The sequence below is a fragment of the Mirounga angustirostris genome, unplaced genomic scaffold, assembly GCF_029215605.1.
Source record: "Mirounga angustirostris isolate CCGP_5_RB_7025 unplaced genomic scaffold, mMirAng1.0.hap1 SCAF_12, whole genome shotgun sequence".
NCBI classification, from domain to species: Eukaryota; Metazoa; Chordata; class Mammalia; order Carnivora; family Phocidae; genus Mirounga; species Mirounga angustirostris.
Genome location: NW_026991720.1, coordinates 98,125,387 through 98,147,272, shown reverse-complemented (window position 1 = coordinate 98,147,272; position 21,886 = coordinate 98,125,387). Strand labels below are relative to the sequence as shown.

Sequence of the window (21,886 nt, the reverse complement as noted above, 5' to 3'; positions counted from 1 at the left end):
AAATAAAATGGAAAGGAAGAGCTTAAAATTATTCCACTTCATTAATTATGAAATACATGCAAGTTCAAATAAAAATTTAACATCTTCATGCCTATTACTAGGAAAAAATATTAAAGGCCTATTACTACCATGCATTTTGTTGAAAAATCAAATATTCAACCGTAACTTTTTCCTTACAAGAAGCAATTTGCCAATAAATATTTTAAATGCATTTGTCCAAGCAAATTTCTTCTTTTCTCAAGAAAATAATGAGAAAATTAAAATTCAGTATTTACAACCGTGCTCATTGTAAAATGTAAGTACAAAATGGATAAAATTAAAAACAGATCATCAAGGGAAGGGGGCCGGGGGTCACCTTCACCGGGCCGGGAAGGCAGGGGTTTGGCTCTGGCAACCGCGCTGCGATGTGGTTCGAGATCCTGCCCGGGATCGGCGGTCATGGCCGTGTGCATGGTCCTCCCGGGCATGGCCACAGCTCACATCCACAGGTTCAGTAACGGGGGCAAGGAAAAAAGGGTTGCCTGTTACCCGTATCAGTGGAGTTTGATGCAAAGAGATAGGCGGGTCTCTGGAGTTAATCGTTACTATGTGTGTCAAAGGGTTTGGAGAATATCGGTTAAGGGAGCATTTTCCTGATTGATGAGAAGTAGCTCAGTCATACTCATCTACCCCTTCTAGAAGGTTATGCAGTGTATTAATGTACTGCATAATAAAAACAACAAAAAAGTAAAAACAAAACAAAACAAAGCAAAAAACAAATCATCAATGCCTTTGTGAGGAAGCAGTTATATAAATTAAGTCTTATAAAGCTGATGAACAGTTTTTCATATGAAAACAATGGCTTATGTGGCCAAATAAAGCTAACATTTAACGAGTCCTTACTAGAGATCATTTACTTCTCAAGACTGTTTAACGTTTTCTGTTTTTTCTTTTTTCTTTTTCCTATTTTACAGAGGAAATGTCTCGCATTTAGAGAGGTCGACTCCCTTCCTGAAGACAAAGAGGTGATCAGAAGCAAGTCGGTTTTTCAATTCCATCTACTGAATCCAGAATATAATTGTTTATTTATTTACTTATCTATTTATTTAGTTAGTTATTTTAGAGAGGGAGAGAGGGCGAGGGGCAGAGGGAGAGAGATAGAACCTTAAGCAGACTCTACACCCAGCGTGAAGCCCAACACAGGGCTCGATCTCACAACCCTGAGATGGTGACCTGAGCCCAAATCAAGAATTGGATGCTTAACTGCCTGAGCCACCCAGATGCCCCTAGGATATTTTTAAAAATATATTTATAGTAAGCTAAAGAAATAATTTACAGAACTATTTACTGGAAGAACTATTTAATTTTTGCACTTTCAGTGTTTTCTATTTTAATACTTATGTAATTAGAATTGTTTCAAACTAGTGTTATATATATAAAAAAGAATAAAAGGATATGACAGTTTTTAGGTAATTACAAATTAAAACTTTTAGTCTGTCCATTCCTAGCATGCCTTTGCATGGAATGCTGAAACTTGAAATTAATCTTTGTTCGTTTATTAAGTAAATAATGTATTCAGTATATTTAAGATGCATAACCTGATGCTTTAATGTACGTATACATGGTGAAATGATTAATATAGTCAGGCTAATTAACATATCCTCCTCACATAGTTACCATTTGTGTGTATGTGTGTGTGTGTGTGTGGTGAGAACACCTGAAATCTACTCTCTTAGAAAATTACTAGTATTCAATACAATATTATTGACTATAGTCCTAATGCTGTACATTAGATCTCTAGACATTCATCCTATGTAAATGCAACTTTCTTCCTTGGGACCAATATCTCCCCATCCCAACCCACCCACCTCCAGCCCCTAGTAACCACCACGGTATATCTGTGTCTGTGTATCCAACTTTTTTAGATTCCAAATATATGGGAGATATGCAGTATTTTTCTTTCTGTGTCTGGCTTATTTCACTTAGTATAATGTCCTCCAGAATCATCCATGTTGTTGCAAATGTTAGGATCTCCTTTTTAATGTTTTTTTAAAAAGATTTTATTTATTTATTTATTTTTTTTTGCGAGAGAGAGAGAGAAAGAAGTAGGGAGGGCAGATGGAGAAATAGGCTCCCTGCTGAGCAGGGAGCCCAACATGGGGCTCAATCCCAGCACCCTGAGATCATGACCTGAGCCTAAGGCAGAGATTTAACCAACTGAGCCACCCAGGCACCCCAGACTCCCCTTTTTTTTAAAGCTGAATAATATTCACGTATATACAGTACATCACTATTCCTTCATCCCTTCATCCATCAGTGGACATTTAGGTTGTCTCCATATCTTGGCTATTGTGAATAATGCTGCAGTGAACATGGGAACACAGATTTCTTCAAGATACTGATTTCATTTCCTTTGGATTTGCACCCAGAAGTGAGATTGCTGAGTTTTATGGCAGTTGTATTTTTAATTTTTTGAGAAGCCTGCATATTGTTTTCTATAGTGGTTGCACCAGCCATGTATAAGGTCCCATTTCCTTCATCCTCACCAACATTTGTTATCTCTTATTTATTTATTTATTTACTTACTTACTTATTTACTTATTTGTTTGTTTTTTGATAGTAGCTATCCTATCAGGTGTGAGGTGATATTGAGGTTTTGATTTGCATTGAAATTAATCTTTGTTGCTTAGAACAAATACAGGGCATTTAAGGCAATTCACCTCCATGTACAATTCCACCTGATTCTATGCTCTCTGCGCAGGCTCCCGTTAGCATGGCATTGACATAGACAGTAAGAACACTGGAGACTTTGTTCAAGACTTGACAATGTGTTCTTAATGTTAAATATTTGCCTGAAGTTTTATAGCGTGTATGGTAGAGTGTAGCGACAATATTTCTCTGGATATTAAAAATAATCACATTTGGAAACTTTTGATGTTAGAATAACATTTCCATGTGAAAGATAATAATTTATATCTTGCAATGTACCAAGCCAAGACAGGCATATGACAAAGATGTTTTTCCCCTTGGTTTTGTAAAGAGTCTTTAGGAAAATTTGGCCTTTAATTAATCTCTCAAAACTGTGTAAATAGAATGTTGTTCTTTTTACCTTATTTGCTAAGGAATTGAGATAAAGTTCTACTTAATTATAGTAACTTTCTTTAGTTTTGGTTTTAAATATAATTATCCCACAATCTCCTCTTTGCTTCTTGACTCTTGACATTTTATTCTTGAGTTTATTGTGTGTTTTTTTTTAATTATATTAAATAGTTTACTGATCTCAAATCACCTTGGTTCATTTGGAAAATCTGTATAGTAGGTTTTTAAATTTTATCTTTCTATTTTCTGAGCAATATTAAGATGACTAACATAGTAAATTACATATACTAAGCATTCAAAAGTACTTTTTTTTTCATTATTTAGGATGATAGAATATGTTCTATGACTGAATATCACTTTAAATATTATACAGATTTCAAACAAAGTATAAGTATCAAGACCTTAAGTATTAAAAATATCTGGAGTTCTGGATATGCACAATAGGCAGAATTTGAATTGATAGTCATCTTTTTTTAAAAATCATTTAAATAAACACTGACTTTCCTACTGTTCTGATTTCCTGCACTGATTTATGTGATGCAGGAAATATATGCCCATACATTTATGATGGGCATAAATGTATGTGAGCGCACACCCACACACACACCCCCCACACACACACGCACGCACACACGTTGCCTCATTTACATGTATAACGTGATGTGTCTCACTTATTCAGAGCAGTCTTGCAACCTGAACAGAGTACGTTAAAGGATAAGGAGTTTATAAGGGATGTAAATATAAAAGTCCCTGTTACATTTTGAAGTTCAGTTCCTTGAGGCAGTATGGTCTATAAGAAACAAAGATGCACATTCAAGTGTACCATATTCTGTTCATTCAGGCACAATATTTTCAAAGCCTGACTCTGCTGTTCACTTTAAGTAAGTTAACTGCCATAATCTTATTTTTTCTCATTTGTAAAACAGAAGAGATAATACTTGAAACACAGGACCATGGTAAGGAGCTCAGTTTTTCAGTCTACGTTTTCAGGCATATCTAGAGGAGGCCTTCCGCGTGGCAGGAGCTGAATTAATGTTATTTCTCAATTGAATTCTTAAATTCCTTTTTTAGTGTGCTTTGTGTGGGTGTATGCATGTGTTGCTTAATTGTGTATTTGTTTGTACCAACTATGCTATGTTTTTCTTGAAAATCAATTTTTTTCTATGGTTTAGTAATGGAAAGACAAGTTACATAGACCTGAGTGGTTGAGTTTCCACTCAAAAGAAGAGAAGCCCTTCTAAAGGACATCAAGCCCTTGTGGTAAGAAAGAAGAGTGCATACCTTTTGCCAATAGGAGGTAAGGAGTAGAGGATAGTGCCTGGCATCATCCAGATATGTCCTGAGAGGAATTCTGTCATAAAAGAGGTGTCTGGGCATTCTACCTAGAGTAACCTAGCCAAGACACTATGGGAATACCTGAAAGCCTCATGGAAACAACGTGCCTGCCAACCAGACAGCCATGACACAGTTCTAAACCTCACACCATTTGCCCCTGAGCACTTGCTGATTACATGTTAATTACTCTGAGAGGGAACAATGTCCTGTGCACAAACGCTTACCTGCAATTCAACGCCATTCCCAGAAATCCCAGGATGTTAAACCATATGGGTCCTCCATGGCCAGAGGGTCATGAAAAGAGGGCACCCATCATACTGTGGAGTTTAATTAAATGTGGGAAAAAAATGTCATAACCTGGGATAGTGAGGAAAAGTCACTAGAAGAACTTAACAGCCATGTAGATATTATACATAAGATTAATATTAATAACAATCATGTTATTGGCACTTGCACATTGTAAGACGTAACCACAATTATACTTGTTTCCCCACTAATAGAAATGTATGTTTGACTCTAAGCTTTCGAGATAATTTAAATCATAGTTTCCTTTACCTTTTATTATGCAAATTATAAAAATGTGAATAGTATATATTATCACATTTATGATACAAGTTTTTTCCATTTCATTTTGCTCCTATAGACTTGTCATTATGCCTGCATGCATCCTTTTGTTGCCTCTCTCTATATATAGTGGATGGATATATATATATATTCATTCCACATTCTTTGTTACTATGGCTTTGCTAATTTACAATAAAAATCCTGCCATCTCAGCAGGAAGATTCTGCTTTGATGGCTCTTGGGGACTTAACAGATTTCAAATTATTTGTCTTATAACTTCTTCAGAAGATATTATTTCCTTTAATTTTGTTTGTAAACTCACATATACCTATATCTATTTTAAGATGTATCAGTCAGTGAGCAGTTTTTGATTCAACTTAGTTTTCATTTTACTTTTAAACTTGTCTAAATTCCTACTGTTAAACTATTTTATAAGTATCCACTGCTTATAGCCTAATATGGGCTGTTTCCAGGAGAGGGTAAACAACTATTACCGTCTCATCTGGTTCAATTTTCTATTCTTGTCAGTTACCTTTTCTTGGCTAGCCACAGAAATTCATACACATCAAAGTTGGTTCATTTGTATTCCTGTTTCCAAACATCAAATAGAGTCATCCATAAATTAATTTTATGAGCAATTAAGTTCTTCCAAGTCAATACTTTCTAAATTGGTTTCTCTTTTACAATCAAGACACAGTTTAGCACCATTTTACATTAGGCACAGATCTAAGATACCTTGCTATTTTCTTTTCATTTTCCCCTTTTATTCTTCCTTTCCTTCTTTTTTAAAAAAAATAAAATTGATGAGAGAGTTAGGATTTTAGCACTGTTTGTGAAGAGGCAGCTGATGCCATGACTCAGGTAGGTGAATTGTTAGGCAAAAGGTCAGGGTCATGGCAGCAGGGACACTGCTGTGATCACATCAGGTGTGGACTCACTTAGGGACTCAAACAGGGAGAATTCAAATCATCAATGGCACAAAAATCAGGCAAGAGACATCCAACATGTTTTAAGGACGTGAGTAAATATAATTTGGGGGTAAAAATTTGGCCTCTCCATAGGTCTCCTTATGGTCATTTAGAAGAAACTTACACAGAAGATAGACAATTTTGATTCTAAGAGTTTTCAAAACAATGTTAAAAAAAAAAAAAAAAAAAAAAGGAGGGAAAATGGGTAGCCTCCATCAGGTTGTATGCCTGTTCTCAGGAAAAATAAACAGGGCTGACCCAGGGCGAAGTAGAAAGTCAAGTGTTCCTTCAAATGGTTACTATGGAGATAAAATGAAACAAGATGATAAAGGGGTTTCGAAAAAAAGCGTCTTATATTGCAAGCACCAAATGGTTAGTAGATACTATGTTTATGACTATGATTATCATTACTATGTGCATCCAGATTTATAACTGCAGTAGCCTTTTCTTTAGTTTTATTTCCATTCTTATTCTATTTTATACCTGCCTCTTCTTTATTCCTTTTTCAGGAAATTAGTCAAGATTACTAAAACCATTTGCCTGATCCCCGGGCCGGGGGTTGGGGGGAGGGAAGATGTGAACATACAAGGAATAGCTCAGCTGTTGGAACTCTGTCTGTGTTGCAATATAGAGTCCCCCATGGTTGACGACTAAAATCAGGCAAGTATACAGAGCCAATACCAGGGTAGGTCAAAAGCTTTAGATCAATTTATTGAAGAAAAGAAGGTGGAATTTATTGTTAAAACAGTCTCAAGGGCATATAATAAAGCTGAGAAAGGAACAAATCAGATACATGAAAACAAACAGCACTTAAAGATGAGTCCACAGGTGTCAATGAAGAGAAATCATGAATAATGTGAGAAAGGGCTTGTGAAAGCCAACAGCCAAGGAATGAAGGTAAGGAGAACGGAGACCCATTTACTCCCTGGAAGTTGTTACTAGGTGCACACTATGGCATGATATTTGGCATGGATCAGAGAGCCCCCCATTTTTCTCGTGCCCTTTTTCCTAGATGGGGTAAGGTTAGCGACTCCCTGGGTTCATCCTCTAGAGCTGCACTACGCAACTCAGTAGGCACTGGTCACGTGTGACCCGTGAACATTTGAAATGTCAGGAGTCCAAATAAGAATATGTAGTGATTATGGAACGCACACAGTAGTTTGAAGACTTAGCACACAAAGAAGAATGTAAAATATCTCCTAAATAATTTTTAATATTATTTGCATGTTGACATGATAATATTTTAGATATTTTGTGTTATAACACATATACTACTAAAATTAATTTCACTTCTTTCTCTTCACTGTTTTAAATGTGCTACTAAAAAAAATAAAATCCTGTCTGTGGTTAGCATTATATTTCAGTTGTGTAGAACAGTTTTAGAGATCTTGTTATACTCTGGGATGTTCTTAGACAACCACTCTCCTCACCCCAACCTTTTAATACTCAAAGCACTGCTATGAGTGTGATACTGTTATTTTCACTTTGCATCTGACAAAACTTATCCTACCGGAAGTTGAGTGAATTGCCTTGCTCAAAGTCCCAATTCAGGTACTGGAGCTGGAATTTGAACAGAGTTCTATGTTGATCTCTGGGCGCTGGGTCTCCACAAGCGCTCACTTCACCTCGCTCAAAAGTGAATAAGCTAGAAGTTCTCTCCTCAAAAGGATTATGAAAGGGCTCAGTAGGTCACCATATCCATATGAACCTTTATTTGGATTTCAGACTACCTCCTGATACTAAATTTGTTTAGGATGTACTATTAAATGGGAGGATGAAGAATCTCTAGTCTAAAAGGAAACAATTATACACATTCCATCAAACTAAATGTTTAGCTGGAATCAGTCCATGTAAGAATTAATACCTAGCTTGTTTTGGATAAACATTCAGTGTGAACGGTCATACACAAATTATGATTGCTACAGTCCTTCAGCAACCATTAAGTGACCTGTTTGAGTAGTAAAGAAACAAAGATGATTAAGGAATAGTTTTGTTCTCTCAAGGAAAAGAAAAAACTTGCAAGAAATGACTGTAATGGATTTTAGTCAACAGCATATGATATGTAAGAAAATTGAGAAGTGTCAAAAAGTTTGAAGTATTAACATCCATTTGAGGAGGATTGGAAATGCTTCATGGAAGAGGATTATCCTGGGACTTGAAAGAAGAGCTAGCTAGCCCTTGTAACAAGACAGGGAAATGTGAAACAGCAAATTATAGTCAGAAACTTTAGGTCTTGATGATATCTTTTTTTCTGCCAGTGACATCAGGGATTCATCCTGGAGGAGTCAAGAGAGCAGAATGTGTCTAATCTTAACTGAGGATGGGGGCGGACAATGACAATTACACCCTGGGTGAGTGAATTGCTGAGCATCTTAGGCTCTCTGATCATCTTGATATCTTGGCTGTGAGCTTCTCTTTGCTTACACTCAGCAGTGAAATTATAACAGCAAAAAAGCAGATGGGTAGTCAACCCTGCAATGTAATTTGATACCATGAGAGAGAGAGAGAAAGATCCAAAGGCCAGGTAATTACTCTTCCTAGAAAAAAAAAAAAAAAAGTGATTATATTGACATTCCAAGGGGTTAAAATTTGAAAAATAGCAAAGCTAGGAAAGCATTGAAGAAATACATAATTGGTCTGGTCAAGGGCACAAGAATCTGTGTTTCTAATTGCACAAGCAGAATCAATTAAATACAGGACAGAGAGGGAGGAATGGGTGGATGGGTTTAAAAATTGATTATTGAAATTAATACTTTATTAGTTTATTGGTATTTAATTTTTTATCCCAGAGCACCCATAAAATGGCATTGCTTAAGTAGTACAATACTTAGAATTCAGAAGTTTACATAGGTAACATTTTACTTTGGATTTGACTGGGGAAAAAAATAAATATACAAATAATAATAATCTGGCATTGTGGTATATTTGTACAGAGTATAAAATAACAATATATTATTAGTTGACAATAATAAAATATCAAAGGTCATATGTATTCTTAAGGATGTTGTCCAAATTTAATATATATATTCTAAGAAAATATCCTAAAAATTTCAGTTCATTTGATTTTATTTCTCAAACTGTTCATACGTAATCAAGTAATCTGTCCTAAAAAAAAAGGAAAAATGAATTATTTGCTTTTTTGCAACTAGTATAAAGTCAATGCAGAAGTGTTTGTGCAAATGCAGGGGAAATCTGCATTGTTGGGGAATGGACAGCAGTGATCCCTATTTCCCACCCCCTGGACAGAAGAACCTGGAGTTTTCTGCAGCAGATCCCTGAAGATGACTTTTCCCAAAGCACAGCAATGCCCAGGTCCAGACCCAGTTTGCAGAACAAGGTGTTTCAAATAATTGTACAAGCCCCAGATTTCCAGTGGTGTCCTGGTTCTCCTCCCAGGGAGGAGGAGTAATGTGCTTTGTGCTATGTGCCCGTGTGTGGTGTAATCACACACACTCTGGCCGAATGTAATCCGAGGCCGACAGCGCTGCTGCCTTGGGTCCCCACCTGACCTCTTCTTCCAGTCAGCTCACCAAGCCTGGCCTGGCTCCAGTTGCCCATCCAGAGAAGAACTGATGTTTCCATGGGCATCTTGGTGCCTATCTCTCTCCACCCACTTCTCCTCCAACATCTTAAATGGCCTGCTGGGAAATATGTACAATTATATAAATTCTACCGATGGCCGTGGGAATAGAGAGAAATTAGAGGTTAAGCCAGGGCAGTTCTGCTAAGTGCGAACCTTGGGCTGAAGTGCCCAAGAGTAAGGAATCCTGGAGTGGCTGGGAGTACCAGGGCCTACCTGGAGCTTTGATCTCATTTATGAATCCAGCCACCACAATGACTTCTTCTGTCCTTGATATTTTCCAGTTCACCTTAGCCAACTCTTTTATTTATTTATTTATTTATTTATTTGTTTATTTATTTATTTATTTATTTGAGAGAGAGGATGAGAGGAGAGAGAGAGCACATGAGAGGGGGGAGGGTCAGAGGGAGAAGCAGACTCTCCGCCGAGCAGGGAGCCCGATGTGGGACTCGATCCAGGGACTCCAGGATCATGACCTGAGCTGAAGGCAGTCGCTTAACCAACTGAGCCACCCAGGCGCCCTCACCTTAGCCAACTCTTAACAAAAGGGCATCATTTCAGAAAAAGAAGGAGGAAAAAGTCACCATAAGGAACAGAAGTAAAATAATTCATTGGCATGCTGGATATAAAGGTACAGAGTCAGTGGGGGCTGAACACAAGTCTAAAGAGAAACCAGGAAAATTCTGGCTTGAGGGAAGAGTCCCACACACAGTGTCCAGAAAAGGTTGAGCACTGATTGTAGTGTTATGGTTAGTGACTATAATTTAGTAGATTTTAATCTATTTTTTACTTACTGAACTTATTTAAATAAAGTTACTGATTCTACAAAACATTTTCTTTTAGATTTGCTGATTTTTTCCTATAATTGACAAAATATAGTATTTCAAAATCAAAATAGATACATATCTATCTGTATGAATATGAATGATGATATAAAGATGAATTTGTGAGCTTCTGACATATATTAAGACATAAATTGAAGAACATTATTAAGTCATGCATTGGTACATTTTGTTTGTTGACATAGTAACAAAGCATGCTTTAAACTGAGTAAAATTGGGACGCCTGGCTGGCTCAGTCTGTTAAGCGGCTGCCTTTGACCCAGGTCATGATCCCAGGGTCCTGGGATCGAGTCCCACATCGGGCTCCTCGCTCAGCGGGGAGCCTGCTTCTCCCTCTCTGTCCCTCTGCTTGTGCTCTCTCTGTCAAATAAAATCTTTAAAAATAAATAAATAAATAAAAAATAAACTGAGTAAAATTGATTTTTAAGATCTATGTTCATGAAAATATTTTTTTAAGAACCATTTAAATTTTAAATCCAATGAACTTTGCAGAGCAAAACCAGATTATCACTGTCCTTAAAATAAGATCTCCCTATTTCATATCGGTATTGAATTTTATAAAATGGGATAAAGTAGAAGTTGTTACAGTAAGCATTTTGACAAATCAATTGGTATTTCAGCTAAAATCAGCTTAAAGTTATATCAATAGCCAAATTTTGTCAAGCACTTACTGTAAGGCTAGCTATAGTGTTAGATCTTTTAAATGCGTTGTCATTTATCATGCCAGCCATATGAAAGAGCTAATATTACCCCCATTATAGAGATGAAGAAACAAGTTTTAAGATATTAAATAACTTGTCTGACATCACTCTTGGGACTGGCAGAGCTGGAATCCCAGCCAAGGTATTCTGACTCCAAAAGCCTCACTAGGAACCTCCAAGTTATCGCTCACCCTACCCTCCTATTAAGAGGCAAGAGAAGGGAAGTTTAGAATAATGTATCAGATTAAGTAATTGATATAATTTTCCATTGATGTCTCTTGGTGGAATTTTTAGTCCATTAAACCTTTGTAACAAAGATTTGAATCATAAAATGTTATGGATGCTTATAAAGACACCCACACTCTACTGTCTCAGATACGTGCATTCAAAGCATGCATACATGACCCTGCTTCTTCCATGAGCTCAGATGATGATAAATTAACTGCTCACCAGAGGTTTCAGTTTGGCTTGATGAAAAGTGAGAGGCCATTTATTATTATTATTATAAATATAATGGCATTTCCCAGAGCAATCCCTTCCAAGTGTTTTTCATATGCCTTACAATGGTTTGCCAAAAAGCACTTTTTTGGGTGGTGTACTTTTCCTATCAGATCTTTCTTTGCCTGCCAGTTTTGAAGGACTGTAGTCCATGTTCCTAGCCAGTTATCCATGCGTATGAGGAATTGCTCTCCTCAGTGAATCAGGATTTACAACTTCTTTTTTTCTTGCCTTTTTTGCCTGCCTTCCATCCTTCCTCCCATCCTTCCTTCCTTCCGTCCTTCCATCCTTCTTTCTCTCTCTCTCTCTCTCTCTCTCTCTCTCTCTTTCTTTTGGCTTTCTGTGGAGGACCACACTTAAATAATCGGTTCTAGTGAAACCTTATTCTTTTAGGTTGTCGTGTTGCAAGGATGTAAATTTATACTCTCTTTTCACACAGTTCCTTTCAAATCTTTTCTTCTTTGATGGGCAAATAATAATGTTAATAATAAAATACAAAAAGTCAATTTTTATTTCACCATTTCAGTGGTCCTTGCAGGCATAACATAAATCATCAACTATTAAAACCGCCATCACCTTCCTGCCACCTAGCTCTCTTAGCTGGTCTTCCTGACAGAGGAAATCTTACCCCAGGGGCTCCACGTTCTGTGCTGTTTCTTACAATTATTATAGCTATTATGACTGTTATTGCTTATTGGAATCTTAGAGTTTACAAGTTCTGTATGTGTGTCTCCTCTTCCCCATAGAGTTGCATGTTTTTCATACCAACAAATACCAGGGGATTGAAGTGTAAATGAGGGAGGAAAAAAAACCTTGTTTCTCCACTTCCCTACCTTCTTGAGCCTCATTATCACATCTGTTGGGGCAGCACCTCAGAGAATCCTGGATCATATGTTTCCAGCAACATCAATGCTGCTACCTTTTATAATAAATTTTATAGTTTTTACCGTAAAAGAAATCATGTAGAATAGAAATTTAAGAAGGGTGGGTAGCTTAGTCAGTTAAGTGACTGCCTTCAGCTCAGGTCATAATCCCAGGGTCCCGGGATCGAGCCCCGCATGGGGCTGGGCTCCCTGTTCAGCAAAGAGTCTGCTTCTCCCTCTGCCTCCCCCTCATGCTAGCTCTCTCTCTCTCTCAAATAAATAAAGAAAATCTTAAAAAAAAAAAAAAAAGAATGCACAAAGAATATGGAGGCTGAGGGAGGGGTAAGGGAAGAGTAATTAATAATCCTATCTACCAAAAGTGTTCATCTTAATTGTTCATGCTGTAAGTATCATCCATGGGATATACATTTTATATGATGACTTTTAAATGGCTCTTTTTTCTAACAAAGTTATATGTTATTATAGAAATTTTAAAAATAGAGAAATTAAGAAGCAATTAAGTCAAAGATTCATTAAAAATCACCCCTTAGAGACAAATACAATTCATAGTTGTATGTGGATGTCTTTAGACTTTCTCTGTGAATAAGTATATACTTGAGAAAATTGATTTCTAAGTGTATTTAATATAGAAGTATTAAGAATAACCAAATAGAATAAAATGAGTAGGATGCATTAGTAATAGCTTTTGTCAGTCACCAATTTGGGTGCCAAGTTTGTTGACCGTTTTCAGTTTTGTCTAGTAATTGTCTGCATATATCAAGTGAAGCCTTTCCTTCCCTCTGCAGCTAACGTATACCTTAATCTCAGGCTTCACTGGCTGAGAAGAACGCTTATTGTTTCCATCTGCCACCAAGGAAAACGAGGTCACTGTTGAGTTGGCAGGATTGATCAAAGGCAGAATGTATTATGTTAGAGGGGGAGGTGTTGGGGGTAATTAGCAGAAATGAAATATGTTAAGTCTGTCGATTTAGATGAATGGCCATGGGCAATGAGAGGGTGTGAGGACAGAACGTGAAAACTTCAAACGCCTGCAGGTGTTCTGACCCAGCGTGAGAGAAGCCCAGAAAAATTGGCCTTAGGAGTTGAAGCAAAGGTCCCAAATGAGGAAGCTATAATGTCCCAAAGTGGTACTTCACAAACAGGCTCACTTTATGCAAATGATAACATAAAATATTCTTCTTTATGAACATTAGGACCCTTTTCTGATAGACGGTCTTGATCAAGGCCACCCCAAAAGTCTCCCAAAACTTTTATTCTCAGGAATAAGTGTTGGATTCTTGGTGGGTACCTCATGTAAATGGATCCAATTATGTCAGGGTACTCCTTTTTCGAACCAAGGAATATTTCAAAAAGTGAAGAATGTAAGGATTTTTTAAATCCCCGTATTTGCATAAATAAGATAACAACCAAATAACTCCTCCTGGAACCTTGTTAATTTGTTTCAAAAAGACATGGCAACTTTGAGAAGGCAGAGAAGCTACCGTGAAAATCCCCTTTCTGGGGGATTTCGTTGCCAGGAAGGACAAGGAAAGAGTACTCCCCCCTCCATAAATAAACTTTATCACAAACTTTATCATTTCCTGTTTGTTCTTTTAAAAACCCATTTGTCTTTCCTCAAGAAACCTATTTGTTCTTCCCACAGAAGCCTGTTCTGAATTCTCCTCTTTCTCTACTGTGTTAGGTATTAAAACCTTAAACTTTACCCTTTAGTGAGCTAGCTACTTCTTTGTGGGCTGACACATACCTGTGCATGAACCTGTTTTCTCTCCTGCTGACCTGTCTTTCCTCTGTGTAATTTGCAGGCATCCAACTACCAGACTCACAGAGTAGAGGGAAAATCTTTCCTTCCAGAAAACAATAAGGACATTTCTGTCATTCCAACCAAATATCCTTTAGTTGGTGTGATGGTTAATTTTGTGTGTCAGCTAGACTGGGTAAGAGATGCCCAGATAACCAATTAAACTTTATATTTAGGTATATCTGTAAGGATGCTTCTGGAAGAGATCAGCATTTGGATTGGTGAACTGAGTAAACAAGATCCCTTCACCAAGGCAGGTGGGCAGCATCCAATCCCTGAGGGTTGAATAGAACCAAAAGGTGGAATGAGCACAAATTCACTCTGCTTGAGCTGAATCCACCTTCTTCTGCCTGTTCTTGGGCTTCAGATTTCCGGGATCTTGGGCTTTGGACTTACACTGTCCCTGTTCCAATTCTCAGGCCTTCAGATTCAAGGTTGAATTATACTACCTGCTGTCCTGTTCTCCAGTTTACAGATGGCATATCATGAGATCTAGGCATCCATACCCGTGTGAGACAATTTCCATAATAAATCCCACATCTATCATCTATCTATCATCTATCTATCTATCTATCTATCTATCTATCTATCTATCTATCTATATCATCATCTATCATCTATCTATCATCTATCATCTATATCTATCATCTATCTTCTATCTATGTATGTATTATCTATCATCTATCTATCATCTAACATCTCTCATCTATCATTATCTATCTATCATCTATCATCTATCTATCATCATCTATCATCTATCTATCATCTATCTATCTACCTATCTATTTACCTATCATCTATCTATCATCTATCTATGTATCTATTTATCATCTATTTATCTATCATCTATCTAGCTAGCTATCATCTATATATCATCTACTATCTATCTATCCATCTACCTATCATCTATCATCTATCTATCTATCTATCTATCTATCTATCTATCTATCTATCTATCAGCTATCTATCTATATACAGTGGTCTATCACATTGGTTCTGTTTCTCTGGAAAACTCTAATTTAGTTTGGGAGGGGGACTTTTTATATTCCATGTGCATGTCTTCTATACTGAAACATTTACTTTAGACCATATAATGAATCCTATAACAGAAAAAAAAAAAAAAAAAAAAAAATCCAGGAGAAGATTTTTGATCTGAACTGTTGGAAGAAGGATAATCCTCAAGAAATGCAATTCCTTACACTGATAAGAGTTGAAACAGAAATGATACCGCAGAAAAAATTTTTTGTTCAAGATCATGTCTCATTCCAACTTATAGACTCTACACAATAGTGTAGCATCTTACAAAATTCCTGAATTATTGTCCAAGTTGAGTAGAAACCAATGTTTAAGACTTGTGAACATTATTCTTCTATTTTGAATTCTTACATTTGATTCATTTTTCATTAAGTTAGAGGTTTCAAGTCAAGTTTTCAGTAATAGTACAAAGATTTTATCAGTTGGGATTAGATCAGCTATGATCTAAGAGACCTTAAAAATTTTAAGAGACCTTAAAAATTATAGCAAAAGAAAGACCGATTTCTGGTGCAGAGAAATATAGCATAGAGATCATAGCCCCAGGAAGTTGTCAGTGTCTAAGATTTCCTCTTGCCATGTGGTCCTTTATCTCTAGGGTGTGGCCTTTATACATTCACTCCAAAAATACATCATTAACAACCTCAGGATAACCGTATTTTTTTTTTTTTTAAGATTTTATTTGACAGAGAGCACAAGCAGAGGAAGAGAGAGGGAGAAGCAGGCTCCTTGCCAAGCAAGGAGCCCGATGTGGGACTCGATCCCAGGACCCCGGGATCATGACCTGGGCCGAAGGCAGCCCCTCAACAGACTGAGCCACCCAGGCGTCCCTACCCGTATTTCTTGATAGCCAGAAAAAGAGCTTTATTATAAAGACTATTACACCACCTTACACCATCAATTACAGTGGTATTTGTTGCAAGGACGAAGAAACTTTCTTTACATTGCTTGTCACCACCATTCACATCACAAACTTAAAATGTCCATCAGTAACGTTTATTAGAGACCTTAGACCATTCTGCCACCATCATCCGCCCATTTATGAAAATGGCACCCATTGTTCATTCACAAAACCTGGACAATATTACTCCTTACTCATAACCCACGTATAATCTGTCATCAATTCCTGTTGATTTTTGTCATCACTTTAAATCAAAATGGCCACTATTTAGCTCCTTCCTGGCCTTCCTATCCCCACCCTAGATTACAAACATCAACCAGAGTGATAACTTATATAGAGATCCTATCACTCTCCTGATTAAAACCATTCTCGTACGGAGGTGTCCTTTCATAGACTCAGGCTTTCATGTGGAAGACTTTCCCAAATATTCTCATTGTGCCTGGCTAATGTGTCTCTTCTCAGTGTAGTATTTTCGAGAAATGAGCTTTTTTTTTGTTTTCTTTCTGTCCTCTATTTCGTTAATGTCTATTCTCATATCTAATATTTTTATCATTCTACATTTTTGCATGTATTTTATTGTTTATTTCTGTCCTTTTAGTATTTCCTGATTTCTTTTCTTTTTTTTTTTTTTTTAAAGATTTTATTTATTTGACAGAGAGAGAAAAGGGAGAGAGGGAACACAAGCAGGGGGAGTGGGAGAGGGAGAAGCAGGCTCCCCGCCGAGCAGGGGGCCCTATATGGGGCTCAATCCCAGGACCCTGGGATCATGACCTGAGCTGAAGGCAGATACTTAACGACTGAGTCACCCAGGTGCCCCAGTATTTCCTGATTTCTAATATCTGAGTTTAAACATAAAAATTACCTTCTAAGTTACATTAGCTGCACTGCACAAGTTTTATTAAAATTTTCTTTCACTTTTCAATCATGTCCCCTTAGGATCTAGTCATCATATGTATTTCTTTTATAGTCACAAATTATTTGAATCTATTTTTTTTATTATTTCATTGTGATTTCTTGTTTATTTTCTTGTTATTAATATATTGATTTATAATTTTAAGGCATAATGTTCAAAAACTTTTGTATGGTATTGCTTGTTGTTTGTTGTAAATTATTCCCTAGCTGAGTGTGTATCGATTTAACAACTGTTTCAATATGCTTTTCACATTATATCTTCAGTCCCTCTGGAAATTCTGCTCAGTGTCATGTGATGGGGATACCTAATATCATGCTTTATATTGATAACCATTTGCTTCTGCATTATTCATAAACTTCTATTCATGGGAGAGATCATGTTTTCCCTATGGCCTTTTAACAACACCTCATTTCATATATACGTGTTCTGAATATTCACAGTCCTTTTTGTGGGATCTCTATCCAGCTTCTCTATTCTATTTTTCTAGTTCTACACAAATACTATATTGTCTTAAATAATATTGCTTTAAAATATGTGTTAATATATGATAGGGAAGGTCTCCTTAATTGGTTCTTTTTCAAAACATTTTTAGTGTTCTGTTTATATACGTGTACATATATGTGTATGTACATGTATGTGTGTGTACTTATCTATACATATACATTATTATTTTAAATTTAATCTTTGCATTTTTAAGTTTTTTATTGAAGTGAAAATTGCAAGGTATAAAATTAAACATTTTGAAGTGAACCATTAATGTGGCATTTAGTGTATTCACAATGTTATGCAACTACCACCTCTGTCTAAGTCCAAAACATTTCACCATGCCAAAAGTAAACTCCATAGGTTCCCTATTATTCCTTCTCTCTGGCTCCTGGCAATCACCAATCAGCATTCTGTCTCTATAAATTTACCTGTTATGACTATTTCATATAGATGGAATCATGCAATAAGTGGTATTCTGTGTCTGGATTCTTTCATTTAGCATAATGTTTTCAACATTCATTTATGCTATAGTATACATCATATATTCCATTCTTTTTTATGGCTGAATAATATTCCATTGTATTTTAGTTTATCCATTCATCTTATTGATGGACATTTGGCCTATTTTCACCTTTTAGCTGTTGTGAATAGTGCTGTTTTGAACATGTGTGCACATGTTTGAGTACTAGTTTTCAATTATTCGGGGTATATAGCTAGGAGAAGAATTGCTGGGTCATATGGGAATTATATGTTTAACTTTTTTGAAGAGTAGTCAAATTGTTTTTGACAGTGGCTGAGCCATTTTATATTCAATTTACGGCCAATTTCTTCACCTCTTTATCACCACTTATGATTTTCCATTTTTTTAAATATTGAAATTGGGTGTTGAGTTTATTATTGTGGAACTATTTTCCCTTCAATTCTGTCAGTGTTTTCCTATATATTTTGGGGGCTCTGTTGTTTGGTGTATACATGTTTATAATTGTAATATCAATTGACCCTTTCAAAAATACATCACGTTTGACTGGCTGATTCAGTCAGTAGAGCCTGTGACTCTTGTTTGAGCTCTATGTTGGATGTAGAGATTACTTCAAAATAAAATCTTTAAAAAAATAAAAAATAAATAAAAATAAAAACATATCATATTTTTCTTTGTGTCTTGTAAGGTTTTGACTCAAAGAATAATTCATTCTGTATTAGTATAGCCTCTCTTATCTTTTGATTACTATTTGCATGGAATTTGTTTTGTTGTTGTTGTTTTACATCCTTTTACTTTCAACCTATTTGTGTCTTTGGATATAAAGTGAGTCTCTTATAGATAGCATAGATTTGTTGTTGTTGTCGTTTTCCTATTCTGGCAATCTCTGTCTTTTGGTTAGAGAGTTTATTCATATTGAAAACAATTACTGATAAGGAAGAATTTAATATTCCCATATTTTTATTTGTGTGTACATATCATTTTTTTAAAAAAGATTTGTTTATTTATTTGAGAGGGAGAGAGCATGAGCAGGGGGGCACATGGAGATGGAGAGAGAATTTCAAGCAGACACCACGCTAAGTGTGGAGACCAGCCTGGGGCTCGACCTAACAATCCTGAGATCATGACCTGAGCCAAAACCAAGAGTCCAATGCCTAATTGACTGCACCACCCAGGCGCCCCTCTTTTTTGTTCTTTATATTCTCTATTACTACATTCATTTATTTTTATTTGATTTTTGTAGTATACCATTTTGATCCCTTCCATTTCCTTTTCTTATATATATAATTTTAGATATTGTCTAGTTACCATGGGGATTTCAACTCAGCTGCAATAGAATACAAAAATCTCTTTTGCTATATATCTTGTTCCCCACTCTTTATGTTGTTGTTAAAAAATATATCTTTACATATTATGTACTCATTAACATAGATTATATTATTTTCATGCATTTGATTTTTAAATCATGAAGAAAATAAGAGAAAGTGGTTTTGATGAGAAATTGGGTGTTACTTTCTTTGAGATTATGTTTTATGGATGTCATTTCTCTCTTATTTCTCTTAAGATTCTCTCTTTCAACCATTTGATTATAATGTGCCTCAGTATTTATTCTTAGTATTTATTCTACTTGAATTTATTTAGTTTCCTGGAGAAGATTTCATATCTTTCATCAAATTTGGAAAGTTTTCAGCCATTGTTCTTCAAATATTCTTTCTATCCCTTTCTCTCTTTGCCTTTTGGGATTCCAATAACATGTATGCGGGTATACTTGTGGGCATCCCACAGGTCCCTCAGGCTCTGTTTACATTGTTTTGTTTTTGTTGTTGTTAACATTTTTTCATTCATTTTTTTCTCTACTCCTCAGATTGAATAATCTTAATTGTCCAGTTTTCAATTTTACTGATTCTTTCTTCTGTTTTGCCACATCTCTATCTCTTTATTGATATTCTCATTGTGTTTGGACATAATTTTATTGGTTTACTTTAGTTCTTTGCCCCTTGTTTTCTTTAGCTCCTTGAACATATTAAGACAATTGATTTAAATAATTTGTCTAGTAAATGTAATATTTAGTCCTCTGCAGGCACATTTCTGTCAATTTTGTTTTACTTTGAGTTGGCCATGCTTTATTGTTTCCTGTGTGACTTGTATTTTTGTTGTTTTTGCTGTTGTATTTGAATATTGTAATGTGATAAGTGTGAAAATTAGAGTCTCTATTTCTTAGAATTTCCTGTGTGTTGTTGAAGTCTGCAGTTATCTCTTTGTTTTGAGGGGTTTTTTCCTTTTTATCTTTTTTTTTTGTCCAAAGACTGTATTCCTTCTATATCCTCATATGTGGTTACTGCAATCTGTTTCATCATCTCAGTGATCAGCCAGTGACCTGAGACAGATTTTCTTAAGTATATGGAGCCAAAAAGAGAAAACGAAAATATGACAATCCTGGCCTTTGCAGCTTGTCCCAGCACTGTTTAGCTGGGACACTGTTTCAATACTAAGCTGCCAACAACTCTTTTTTTGCCTTTACTTCCTACTTATAAAGAACCCACAGAGCTATCAGAGATGCAAGTCTAGGGTCATCTTAGATATTTTTTAAGCAGGTACTTTGTCCTGAGTATATGAATTGTACTTTCTTTTCTGAGCCCTTATTTCATAAGAGGCTTCCACTTCTGCTTTCTTCTGCCCAGGCTTGGGTCTGCATACCACTTGCTCCATCTGCCATACCTTGGCTTACATGGCAACAGAAGTATATGCCTTTGAATCTTTTGACAGATACCACCGATGCTTAGAAAGCTGTTCTAGCCCAAGGAAGAGGGGGAGAAGCAGCAAAACAAAGCTTAGCCTCTGTGCCAGTTGAAGCATCTGTATTAATGCCCTGGCCGCAGCAATCTGTTCCAGAAACTCAAGCTACCACCCCATAGTTGTTTCCACTAAATTGGAAAATAGGAGACAGTAGGCAGGAGAACAAAAGTGCCAGAACATTCTCTTGCCAAAAATCAACCACCCTTTTAGCTAACAAGCAGCACTCTGGTGATTTTTTTTTTTTTCTTATTTTGTAGTTGTGAGATATTATTCAGTGAGGTGTTTTTATATGTACAGTTATGGGATCCTCTGAATTTGGGGATTTTCTCCAGCTTTACCATTACCAGGCTCTAAGTTTTATATAAATTCCCTAACTTTCTAAATCTTCTCTCCAGATAGGAAATATAAATTCACACTTCACACCAACTTAATGTATGAGACTGGAGCTTAGATTTTCCATATAAAACTTTATTACTTTTTAACTTGGGAGTATCAAGAATCTTCATTGTGTTTTTGAATCTACAGGCAGTCCTTTTTCTAGATTCCTTTAATGGTTCTATCTTTTATGCAGACATCTCAGTTCTAACTTCAAGTCACATACTTTCTTTCATGGGTGTTTAAAGCCATTACTCTGTATGATACAGTCCACTCCTTGCTTTGTAGCTCTAAATTATCTCTTTGTTTCTAATACTAGAAATGTTCTGTTCTTTTTTTATAAGCTCCGAAGTCCATTTTAAAATTCTTACTGTTGCACAGCTTTTCAAAGACTGGCACAGCAGCAATTCTGCATAACCTTGTCCCATTTTGCCTGAACTTAAAATTTCTTCATTGATTCTTCAGCTCACTTTAATCTGCATCCATCCATACCACTAAACTGGAGCTGCCACAGTAATCTGTGACCTGCAAATTGTCAAGTTCAATATCTTTTATACTTTCATTTCACTTGATCACTAGACAGCATCTGGTACAATGAATCATTTTCTTCTTCTTGAACACATTTGTATTTATCTTCTGTGCCTGTATCCTATTTTT

The 21,886-nt window shown here is 36.1% G+C and overlaps 1 pseudogene; it reads left to right on the top strand.

Annotated features, from left to right (window-relative positions):
• Nucleotides 1-404: 404 nt before the first annotated feature.
• Nucleotides 405-973, top strand: LOC123835852 (NADH dehydrogenase [ubiquinone] 1 alpha subcomplex subunit 1-like; annotated as a pseudogene).
• The last annotated feature ends 20,913 nt before the right edge of the window (nt 974-21,886 follow it).